This window comes from Pteronotus mesoamericanus, unplaced genomic scaffold, assembly GCF_021234165.1.
Source record: "Pteronotus mesoamericanus isolate MK-2021 breed Mesoamerican mustached bat unplaced genomic scaffold, CSHL_Meso_final contig_75, whole genome shotgun sequence".
Lineage (NCBI taxonomy): Eukaryota > Metazoa > Chordata > Mammalia > Chiroptera > Mormoopidae > Pteronotus > Pteronotus mesoamericanus.
In genome coordinates, this window is record NW_026555249.1 from 5,942,719 (window position 1) to 5,954,909 (window position 12,191).

The window sequence follows — 12,191 nt, forward strand, 5'->3', positions numbered from 1 at the left end:
GACCAAGATATTATCTCAATAAATTAAACTGTGAGGCGAATTTTACTTTTGTTGTTGTTTTGTTTTTATTTTTTAAGTTCAGTTGACTTAATAAAGGGGCTCCCACCAAAAAGAACTCATACCACCTAGTTATTCTGGAAAGCTTCCTGCCCTATGCCTAGAACCAAGCCGGAGAAAGGCGGGGCTTTGGCTAGTAAAGACTTTTTAGCCATAAGCTAGTTAGCATGACTAGAATGAATGGGGAAGCCGTCCCAAATTAAAGCAGGTGGACAGCTTTGAAACCCTTGGATTTAAAGGGGTCCATCGCGTTCAGACGCCTGTCTCAGCTTGCGGGCGAGGGGAGAGCGGCTGTAGGGGTCCCGGGGGAAGACCGTACCTCTTTGCTCCGAGGCATTGATTTGAAGGCTGGCTCCACATTCCTGCCTCTCAGCTCAGGCAACACTTGAACGGTGCTATTTTCTGTTGTCACCTGATGAGTGTAGGAAACAGTCACTCCAACTAGTTCAGTCCAGAGACTATGAGCACATTTTACTTTACTTTCTGTTCAATCATTTTGGAAAATGTAACCGATTTGATTGTGGTTAGAAGGTGCCTGGATCAGTAACACCCCCACGACTACAAACGACTTTGGAAATTAATGCTACTCGGGAACTCCTCCGTTCTGAGCCTGGGGGTCACAGTACCGGTCTTTTCCAGTAACTTCAGGTGAAACAACGTCTGCGGGGAGGGGTCCCACGATCCACGCAAAACTAAGAGCAGGCCACCGCCTCCCAAGGCTCGCGGCCGGATCCCGGGCACCTCCCGCAGGTCGGACCGGAGAGCCTGGCCGGGTCACCTGACTCGCGGAATTTAGGGCCCCGCGGGGTGGAAGGGGAGGGGAATGGTTAGCACCTCCCTTCCCGCTCCCGCGGGATCCGGGTCGGCGGGGCCGGCGCCGGGCGGCCACGTGGTGGTGCTGCCGCTGCCCCCGCCCCGCCAGCCCAGCCTCGGAGCCGCGGCGCCCACTGACCCCCGCAGCGGAGGAGGAGGAGGGACCGAGGCGCAGGAAGCCGGGCAGGAAGCGAGCCCGGCGGCCGCGTTTTCCTGGGGAAGCGGCGGGCGGGGTGGCTCAGCCAGCGGGACCCGGGAGCAGCCGCCGTCGACTGGATGGGGTGAGTGCGCAGCGCGGAGAGTTGGGAGGCTCCCCGGAGCGAGGTCCCCGGCTCCCGTCCCCGCCTTTGTGTCTGGCCCGCAGGCGGCGACGGGAGCCCAGGACGGCGCGCCGGGCGGAGCGGCTTAGCTGGCGGCAGCGAGGGTCCTGCTACCACTCCCTGGTCCCTCGCCGGCCGGCAACTGTCTGCGGAGGGCAGATTTGGGGACAGAGGAAGAGGAGGATGGTTGGGATCCGAGTAGAGGGAGGACCGAGCCAAGTTAGGAGAGGCGATTTCTCCCACCGGCCCCGATTCGAGGGCCGGCTGGGGCAGGGCGCGGGGCTACCGAGGAGCGAGCGCGGGTGGCAATGAATGACCGTCCCTCGGCGGGGCGTGCTGCGTGCGCCCTTGAGCTGCACCCAGTCCCACCTGCCCGGCCCGCCCCGCCCGGCGCTCGGCTTCCCCTGATCTCCGCTGCCCGGCTCGACCCGCCTCCGCGCTGAACTTGGAGGAGCTGAGGAGGAAGGCGGGAGCGGCAGACTCTGGATGGCTCCGGCGAGCGAGGGTCCCCTATTGTTCCGTTTCTGACTCCACGATCCCTTTGGCTGGCCCCAGGGTGCAGGCGCGGCCACCCCAGGCCTGCGACTGCCTCCCGCTGCCTGCTTTTCCCGCCGCAGCTCTGAGGACGGCCGGGAAGGAGGGATGCTGGAGTTCGGGCAGACGTGGAGCAGCTGGGACTTCGGGAGGAGGGAGGATGTGGAGCCGCGAGAGGGGCGCGGGCCGCCATCTACCTACTCCTACTTCTGCTCGGGAGGGTGGGCACTCTCCCTTCGCTGCCGGCCTGGCAGGTTTGTGTCCGCGGTTTAGTTTCTGCACTTTACAGGGTTCCGCAGCCAACCCCTGGCTCACGCTGTCTTTTGCGTTTGGACCTCGCATCCCCCTTTTGTGGAGTGGCGAGGTGGGGGAGGGAGGGAGGCAGGCTGAGAACATGGAGAGTCAGCGGACGGGGCAGACGGAGCCCAGTGCGAAGTGGAGGAGTCACAGGAGACCTCCCAGGGGCCGGAGCCGTACACCCCAGCTTTGGCTCTTCCAAGAACCTGAGCTCAGCGCAGCTTTATTTCCAATGGTGACTGGGTTAGACCTGCGGATTCCGGGCCGGTCACTTGGACCAAAGGCTTCCCTTGGCCTCAGACGCACAGGTCACTTGGACGGATCTACGTTTTCCTTCCGAGAGAGGATAATTCCAAGCTCCCTGAAATGAGGAAACATTGCCAGTTTCCGGGAGAATGTGATCTCCAGACTTTAGGGGTCTGGCCGGGGGAGGAGCTGTTTTTTGCGGGTCAGGGCTCAGCGGAAGCTCGTCTTAGCGAGGCGAGCCTCACCTGCGCGAGGTTCGAACCAAGTGGGATACGACGCGGTGCATCCCTGCGAGGCTGGATTTGGGTCGCTCTGTCCCCAGTCCGCAGGTCTCTGTTTACAGGTGTGCCTGGGAGTTTTATGGCCAATGTGTGTAATCTGATCATCTTTTCTTAATGATGCCTGACCAGCGTCATATTTTTTTCTCTCTTGGGCTTGTAAAATAGATTTCATGTGAGGAAATTGATCCAGTTCTTAGGATTTTTAACCAGTGCTTGCATAACATGGATGGGGAGAGGCGGTCCCATGCTGGGCTGTTGGGGGTTTTTCATTTCCATTCATTGAGGTGCTTCACTAAAGAATTTCCTGTGTCGTTTACACTCCTGACCTTTATTTTATGGCTTGGGGGGGGAGTGGTGATTACAGCCCTGATGAAAAATCTTATTCTATTATATGTGAAACTGAATGAAAAGAACGGATGCCAGACCCTGGAGACTCGGTGGGGGCGTGATATACGGTCCCTGCTCATTAGCAGTGTACCTGACAATGGGGTTCTCTCTCTGAATTGCCACTTCTCAAAGTATCTTGGAGGCAATGTGCACTTAGTAGCATTCGTTATAAAGGCGAAGAAACTGAGGTTTGGAGGTTAAAGAAACCACCTTGGAATTAATAGAATGTGATGAAGGAGTTTTGTCTCTTTCTCATCCTTCCTTTCAAAATAAAAATAAGTATGAAATGTTTCCAGTATACATCACATGAGGATATGGTAAGCCTTCCACTTCCCCCTACTACCTGTGTTTAAGAGTTGCTAATCTTCCCATACTTTCTTTATATCCCCTCATAAAAATAGACTGCAACCAAAATATTTTTTCCATCCCTCCTCCTCTGCCTTCCTCCTCAGGTACCTGCTAACCTCAAGTTTATATATAAAGTTTCCAAACGTGTTTTGGTACTTTTGGATATTACCTATTCACAAACTGTGAGCTTGTGTGTTTAACACTTTATATACGTGGCATAATTCTGTACACATACAACATGCATTTTTCAAAGTTGTCAGTATGCTTTTGGGGTACGTGCAGATCTTAACTTTAGCTTCTACAGAGAATTCCGTTGTATGGATAGGTTAGAGTGTATTCATGCCCGCACCAACAGAAAATTAGAGTGTTTCCAGTTTTTCAGTTACCCTTTTTCTGCGGAGGACAGTTGGCCTGTTTCCCCTTTTTTACTAATAAAGAGTGCTTCAATAAACATTTGCGACCTATTTCCCTGGGCACAAGTTTCTCTTACACGTACAATTAATACTTGGGTAATGGGGTCCAGGGAATGCTACATTTATTTCACTTCTCGACAAACATTTGGGGTATATATAGGGCTTGCTTGGTTGTTTGTTGAATGAGTAAGTAAAATTAATCAATTTTTAGCTCTAAGATTACTAGTTGACTGGATTCTTTTGTGTAAAAAATTTTTTTTTTTCTTAAATGAGGAAAGCACTTCAATTGTGCCATTGAAGCAGGAGACAACGTTGGTGCTGCCTCTGGGATTCTTGCCCTTCTCAGACAGTGGCTGGTGCTGTCACCTGGGATGACTCCCTCAGCCTTCTGCAGGCCTCTTCCTTGGGGAGACGAGGGGTTTAGTGAGCGTTTGCAGAGACACATTCCTGCTCCAGGAGTTTATGAAACTGGGGCCGTGTTCTTGACATTGTGGCCCTAATGGTAACCCCTCAATCTGGAAGCAGTTTAAGACATTTAAAGACATGGGCTTCTTCATTATTCCTTCAAACTGCCAACAACAGGCCTGCCTCAGAGCCCTGCGCTTGCGGCTCCTGTTGTCCGGGACGCTCCTCCCCGAGGTAACTAGGCATCCGCCGGCGACCCCTCAGAGCCTTACTCAGGCATCACGCTCTGAGCAGCCCTTCCCGGCCGCCCGCTTCCCGCACGCTGTGTTCTCTTTTCTGCTTTATTTTCCTCGAGGGTACTTACCACCTTCCAACTTGCCAGATATTTTAATTTATATTAGTAGGCTGTCTTTTCATACTAGATTAGAAACTCCATGAAAACGGGTTTTGTCTCTTTTGTTCACTGCCATATCCCTAGTGTTTAGAACAGTGTGGACACAGGGTAGGTACTCAAATGTTTGTTGAATGAATATCATGCTTTTTTGTTGTGGTTTTCTACTTAGAATTTCTCTTCTGGGTATCCTAAATGGCTGTCATTGAGTGCCCCAAGAGTCATATTTACAGGTTCCATCTGGATAAAAATTAGAGTATCTTACAAAGAAAGCGCTCTGCTTAAATTCTGTGACTTATCCTTTAAAACACTTGCCTTCAGATTTTTCTTATGCCACCATTTGCCTAAACCTGAATTCAGAGGAAAACATAAGTAAAACGATGCTCAGAACTGTACCCGTCTTTCCTTTTCTCGGCAACTTAGCTTTCCAGCATTTTAACTGTGGAAGGTACAGAAAGGTACCCTCATTCTCTGGTCCACACAGCATCGGTACAGACAGGCCAGCAACGGTCTTAGGCACTGCCAACCGCACGGACTTTCTAGGACTAGAAGTGTGTTTCTCTGAATTGGTGCAGGGCGAACACTCATTGTTGCCCTGGCTCTGTGCATTCATCCGTGAGGGTGTTTTAGAGGGTGGTGGTGGAAATGATGACCTTGTTCTAAAGATCCAGGAGCAACCAATATGTGGCAGGGTACCTAGAAATACTCTAAGAACAGTCTTTCACTCACGGTACTGAAAACATTCGCTGCTGTGGTGCTGTGCCTTATTCCCCTAGAAGCCAACGGAACTTTCTCTGTCTTGCGTGATGAATGTAGGAGTTGACAAGCAAAGCTAAATGTATCAGTGGCCTCTTGGGTATATTTTAAATGGGTGATAGGGGAAAGGAGTCAAGTGGGGAGTCCCAGTTGAGGCAGATGGTATTGAGCAGCAACGTGAAAGTCAGAGAAAGGTCTGGAACCCAGGCCCTTGGCCTTATGTGAGGATCACATAAACAAATCTGTTTGTCAAGCTTTGTTGGTGAGTGAACAAATTCTGGGCCAGGACCCTTAGTGTGACAGGGAGGCTTCTGTAATTGGAGTCTGTCCTGTGAGCGTGGACATATGGGTGACTGATCATTTTTCAAAGGTGAAAAGGAGCCCCTAACTTGAAGTGGGCAGTCAAGCTGCGGCCAGGAGCAGCTGCCCACGCACAGTGGCCTCTTCCTGCTGCCCAGGCGATGTGGGAACTTGTGAGTCAGTAGGCTCACGGACAGTGGGTTGCTTTTCCTTTCTGCCTTGGGGAAGGCAGAGGGAGATACGGCCCAGCCACAGCCCAAGCTGGAGCCCCGAGGGCCTGCTCGGGGCCCCGCAGGAGGTCCTCGCACAGGGCTCGGTGGGTTGAGGAGCTTGCCATTCTCTCTCTGAGCGAATTGGTTCCAGTTCCGTTCCACGTTCATCGTGGGTCAAAGTTGATGCAGATGCTCTCAGAACCTTCTTGGATCTTTGTTTTTTCTTTTTTTTTTTAAAGAAGTTTAGATTTTTTTTGAGGGAGGGGCACTAAATCATTGTTCTATTTTAAAAAACCAAGTTTCACATGTCTTTTCTGTAAGTTTTTTTTTTTTAATTGGAAAAAAACTATTCAATATATAGGCATAGAAACTATAACCCAGTATCTGTAAGTCATCCAGGGTTTCCTAGGAGGTTTTGGGGGGTTTTTTTAGGGAAAAAAATCATTTTTGCTACTCACAGCATGTGTATGTCCAGTCAGCAATCTTGATCAACTCATTAGATTCTTTCTATGCTATTCAGTTTTGTGCCAGGTTGGGTGTGCTCTTGGATTACTTTTTCTATTGCTTTTCTTCTAGAGTCTCTAAAAGCCAGGCAGAGATTTCCTCAAAATGACTCCCATCCCAGCCTGTCTCTTGGCCAATCTGTTGACGGCTGTGTTACTGCTGGTGCCTTGTTTGACAACAAGCGTGCTTTCTTCCTCTCCTTTGAAACAACCCCGGATTATTTGAAGCGCATACCCCTTGGAACAAAGCGCATTTGATTCTCATTACATTGCCAGTGGGTGTTTATATCCACGGTAGCAAAAGAAACACAGAGAGTTACGCACCCTATCCCCGGTGATATCTGCTTCGGGCGTGGGTGGCCACCTCCCGGCCCGGGCTGCTTCTGTGTGGCTTCCAGGACAAAATCACCTGCACTCCCTGCCTTGCTGGGGCATGTGCCTTAGGATTTCGCTTTTATTATAATATGTGTGCTTCTCATTGTTCTGAAGAATTGCAGTATTTCATTTTTTATAGCTTGGGGAAAGATGTTATACAGGGTCTTCGAGTCATTCGGAGATGTCCTCGCGAGAAGGAATCATCTCAGTGTCTAGAAGTTCTGCTTGCCCAAATCCTTGCTCAAAACACGGGAAACCTCCATGCCAATCTGTAGTCCATCAGCTCCGCTGTGTATAAAACTCACGTATAAAATGTAACTGTCTGTACCTTTTCTCTGTTATAACTTGGTATCTTTAGCAGAGCTATATGGAAAAGGTTTCTCTTGACGTACAAGTTTAGTAACTGTATTCATGAAGCATATGCTGCACACATGAAAAGGATGAGGAAATAAAAACTTGACCCTGCCTGGACGGAGGCAGGGGTGAGGGAGGGAGGGGGCAGGGCCAGGAGGGATGCCTTTTTCAGATCCCTCCGTTCCTAGAGGGAGCTCTAGGAGCTCGGAGGTGCCAGCTGCAGATCAAGCACCGTTCCGTCCTTAAAGGCAACTTAACTTTTTTAAGTAGTGGAAAAAAAGTATGTTGGCCATACTTTTAAAGATGATGAGAGTTGTCTAATACACAGCCCATGGTTGTGTTTTGGGCTCAGGAGCTGACCCTGAGTTTGAACCCAGCCTCCTCCGTTTATATAAACAGTGCCACTTGGGCCAAATACACTTTCTAGGGTGCCATTTCCCAATCTGGACACCGAGAATAATAACAGTAGCATCTAATTCCATCGTGGTGTGAGCATTAAATGGTATGATACTTGTTTATCACAAAGAAGTAGAAAAAACAAAATTTGCAACATAAGATAAAATTTCAGTAAATGATAGCTATGGTCACTGTTGTTCTATTGCTAAGGTTACCATGTTCTTTATCAACCTGCCTTGAAGGAACTGCTGGTATATTGGCCAATCTTGATTATATCTGCCATCATAACCTATAGCAATAAACAGGGGTTGCCCCGTATGTCATTGCAACACATCTGTGTAGTTGTGCAACTCTTTTCCCTGTATTGTCATTCCTTCATTGAGTCCTCCTGTTATCATACCATTAGGTAATATGGGCAATGTAAAGACATAATTCCTTTAGTAGTGGCCAATTTCATTTGAAACTGCATTAACACGTTCCTTAGTTTCACTGGACAACTTGTTTCAACCACGATCCAGGAGCAGAGCCGAAAAATCGTTAAAATGAAGATGGTGGCACTTAAGAGTGAGTGAGAGGGAAGTGAAATTTCCTCCTGAACCCTTTGGAGGAGTGTCCATTTGTTAGACAAAAATATACACATGATTCTGAATCGTATATAACAGAGTAGAGTTTGCCTAGAAGTCCGTCAGTCGGGAGTGAAATAACATTGCTGGTTAATCATTCTTTCTTCTGCATGTGGCAGTGTAAATCTTTTAAAGTGCAACTTTCATTATCATTAACTCGCAGTTAACTCAGATTTTAAAGTAGACCAGAGTTTTATGATTTTATGACAGTAAGTGAACATTAAACATGGTTAAATACTTTTTGTGCTTAATTTGGGGCCTGCCTTGTTGGAAATAATGATAAAAGTCTGTTATTGCCAACTGGATACTGTCATCACCGCCTTGGAAGAAAAAAATCTAAGTCATCACCGTCTCATAGTACAATAACCAAGCCAGAAATACAAGACAGCAGTCATTTTAAATTTTCTAGTAGCCACACAAAAAAGAAACAAATGAAATTAATTGTAACCATATATTTTATTTTACCAAGTAGATCCGAAGTATTATCAACATGTGCTCAATATAAAACTTATTAGTGGTAGAGTTGACATTATTTTTTCATAGTAGGTCTTTGAGATCACTGTGGATTTTCTGCTTGTCAGTTTGCATCAGTCACATTTCACATGTGGCACCTAGACGGCATCAGTTTAAGTAACGTGTCATCTCGTTGGTCTTGGCAGCCCAGTGCCATCTGAAACCTGGAATACCCTCATTGAGTCCATGTTCGATTGTTCCCCTGTGTCTTTAGCCAGCTATCAGGGATTTTGCTCATAGCTTTAAGCATTTCTTTACAGAAATACGGTAGCTTCACCACAAACCGACTCCATGGTATAATGGGCATTTGTGTCTTTGGTTTACAAATCTGTGTCTCTGCTTTTGTGCATGTAATCTATACAGAATATATACATTCTAGTGTGTGTGTGTGTGTGTGTGTGTGTGTGTGTATAACAATAGTGAGATTGATTTTTGTAGGTAGGGGTTGTGTATGGTCCACATTTCTATGTGGCCTGTGGTTGGTATTCAGAGCACATGAGTAATTGAAACAGTATAGTTTTCTTATTTTTCATCTTAAACTGCAAGTTTATGTACAGCCGTGCTATTCTCACTCTGTAAACGCTCCCAGCATCCCAGGTGCCAGGTATGTATGGGGGTGTGTGGGGAATGAGGGGAACATGTTAAATCCCTATTACTGTTATGAAACACGCCCCCATCCTGCATGTTAATGCTGTTTGCTTCTGACCCCTAAGCACAGAGTGGTCCAGGGCATCCCATTCAGGTAACAGGGCCTGTGTTCGCTGGGCAGGAGGCTCTAACTGTTCCCCCCACCCCACCCCCCACACATGGAGCACAGGCTCGCAGCACCCTGGGACTCCTAATGGAACAGATCTGAAAGGCTTTTCCATTTGCTCTGCCAGGGCAACAGTCTGCTATCCAGGCTGGCGTAGCCCCTGGGGAGCGGTGCCTTGGCCGCATTAGGCCTCTCTTCCAGGGGTCTTTCTTAGAATAAATTAGGGTTAGTGACAGTGCCTTTGCATATCCTATCTTCAGGGCAGTTCAAGGATTAACTGTCGGGGGATTATCCTTGGGCCTGGGCCTCCTGATGCCGCTGAGCCCCAGCCGGCCCTCTGCCCCCTCTGCCCCCCAGCTCTCTTTGTTGTGAGAGTGTCCCTCATTCATCCTTAGCCTCAGCCCCTGGAGCAGCTTCCTCCACGCCTCAGCCCTGGGCAGGTCCGCCCTGAGTCCCTGGTGGACCCAGCTGTTGCTGTAGCTACTCACCTTGCGAGAGTCTCACGGTGCTCTAACACTCTTCAGGGCCGGAATTGCAATTGCCGTCTTTTGTTGGCTGGTTCCTGTAGGAGAGGCAGAGAGTGGAGGTCGCCCAGAAGACCCCCACGGGCTGGCTGGCCAGGTGCTCTGGAGGGGGAAAATGAATGGAAGGCTTTGGAGGTGGTGCTTTTGCGGGCAAGACGGCGGGGGGGGGGGCATGAGGCCTGGGGCAGAATAGATCCGGGGGCAGTTTACAGTCAAACAAATGAGTGGTAAACATGTCCTCCCTAACCTGCAGGTTCAGAGGGGGCACTGTGGGTCATCCTGTTCTGTTCTTCCCAGTTAGACTCCAGAGGGTGTATTTTTCTCTCCTGTAGTTCAAGAAGTGGCTTTAGCTACTGACCTGAGAGCTGCTCTGAGCAGAGAGATGCAGGCGGCCACTGGTTGAGTCCTAGTCTCCTCTTTCTGAGGGAGCTGAGGTGACAGCCAGAACAAGTCAGTAGGCGAGAAGGACTTGTCAGGATCCTTAGGTTGCAAGTGACAGAAACCCAGCTTGAATTACTGTAATCTAGAGGGGGAGTGCCTCGGTTTGTGCAATCCCAGATCCTGTGCGGAAAGGGGGTGACTCTAGCAGAGCCTGGGATCCCTGGAGTCAGGGGCCTCCCTGTTCCCTCTCTCAAACCAGCTGCCTGCCAGGGTGCGGGCAGCTGCCGGGCCCACCGTTCCCAGCTTCTCTACCAGAGAGGAAGGCCTTTCCTTCCTCTTCCTTCTTTCCCTGCTCCTTTCTCCTCCTTTCTACCCTCTTCCATTCCCCTCTCCTCTTCCTTTTCGTCCCTCTGTCCCCTTCCCCTTCCCTCTTCCAACTCCAGAAATCCCTGGGAGAGTCTCTGAGTAGCCTTGCTGAGGACACATTCCAATCACTCAGGGAATAACTATAGTCAGGATATGACCTGGGGGATGTGGGGGGGGGGGGTGGAGGGGAGCAGGACAGTTTTCTAAAAGGAGGGAAGTGTAGTTATCTGAAGAAGGCCAGGCGCTGAGGAGGACCAAACCAAACATTGTAGGTCTAGTGCAGCACTCGGGGAAGAGTGCCGTGAGGCCTGCCTTCCAGGGAGCCAGCCTCCCGTCCCCTCTCTGCTCGCCTGGAGGTGAGACACAGGCTTTCTTGGGTACCCGGCATTTGAAAGTCGTCTAAACACTGTAGGTAGTTGGGGTGGCAGGAGAGAGCTTGTGTCCTCCATCCCGTCCATTACTCGTTTTCCAAGGGCGTCAGAGCTCACAGAATCTGGTTTAGAATCTCGCGTATCTCGTGTTCCGAAAAGTGTTTGAGACACGGGATGATGGGGTGCAGAGACTTAGCAGGCCAGGCAGAGCCATTGTGACCGTTGCAAATGGTATTTCCAGCGTTCCAGAATGTGGAGCCCAAGCAACCCCATCGGAAACGGAGTGGAAGAGCTGATGAAATGCGCAGTAAGCAAATGTTTGGCGATTCCATCTTTCCCGAGTAAAAACAGTTGTTAAATATGATCATAAACAGAGCCTGCCCTCTTACTCCATAAAGATAGCTTTCACTCCCTAACAAGTTTGCATATGACCTTTTTCCCTTTTTGTATTGGGTCTTTTAAAAAACAGCTTCCTTGAGGTATGATTTTCATTCCATACAATTCACCAATTTTTGTATATAGCTTAATGATTTTTAGAAACTCTATGGAGTTGTGTGATTATCATCACAATATAGTTTTAAAACACGTCCCTCCCCCCCAAAAGATCCCCTCATGCCCATTTGAAGCACTCTTACCATCCCCAGCCCCAGACAACCACGGACCTACTTCCTGTCTCTGTAAATTTGCCTCTTCTAGGTGGGTCATACAAATGGAATCTCATAATCTGTGGTCTTTCGTGTCTGACCTTCACTTAGTACAGTCATTTTGAGCTTCATGCATGTTGCACTTTGTATTGGTATTTCCTTCCTTCCAAGTGCTGGGTAGCACCCGCTGTTACGGAAATGGCACATTTTGTTTACCCAGTTCATGGATATTTCAGTAGTTGCCACTTGTTTGCAGTTAGGAATACTGATGCTATCAACATTAATGTACAAATCTTTGTATGGACATATGTTTTCATTTCTCTTAGCAAGGTAATGTAGGTGTGGAATTGCTGGGTTAAATAATGAATTTATATTTAACTTCAGAGGAAACTGCTGATATGCTTCCCATAGTGCCTTTTTGCTTTCTACATTTTACATTTTTACTCATAATGTTTCAGGAGTGGGCCGATATTTTTAAAATGGGTTGGTTCTCTTGGGTTGCAAGGTAGGTAAAACCCGAGAAGGAATGGATTGGGGAGGAAGAAGCCAAAGCACACAGCCATCCTCCTTGCCGCCTGGGGCTGATTAGTTGCTACCTACCTGCAGGGCAGCTTTTGGTTCTGCAGG

At 48.9% G+C, this 12,191-nt stretch overlaps 1 protein-coding gene across 1 annotated transcript in view; it reads left to right on the top strand.

Annotated features, from left to right (window-relative positions):
• Window positions 1–930: 930 nt before the first annotated feature.
• Window positions 931–12,191, top strand: part of RAI14 (retinoic acid induced 14) — a 127,063-nt gene continuing 115,802 nt past the window's right edge. The window contains exon 1 of the mRNA XM_054583926.1: window positions 931–1,151. The gene's annotated coding sequence lies outside the window, so the exon portion shown is untranslated. The remainder of the gene's footprint in view (window positions 1,152–12,191) is intronic.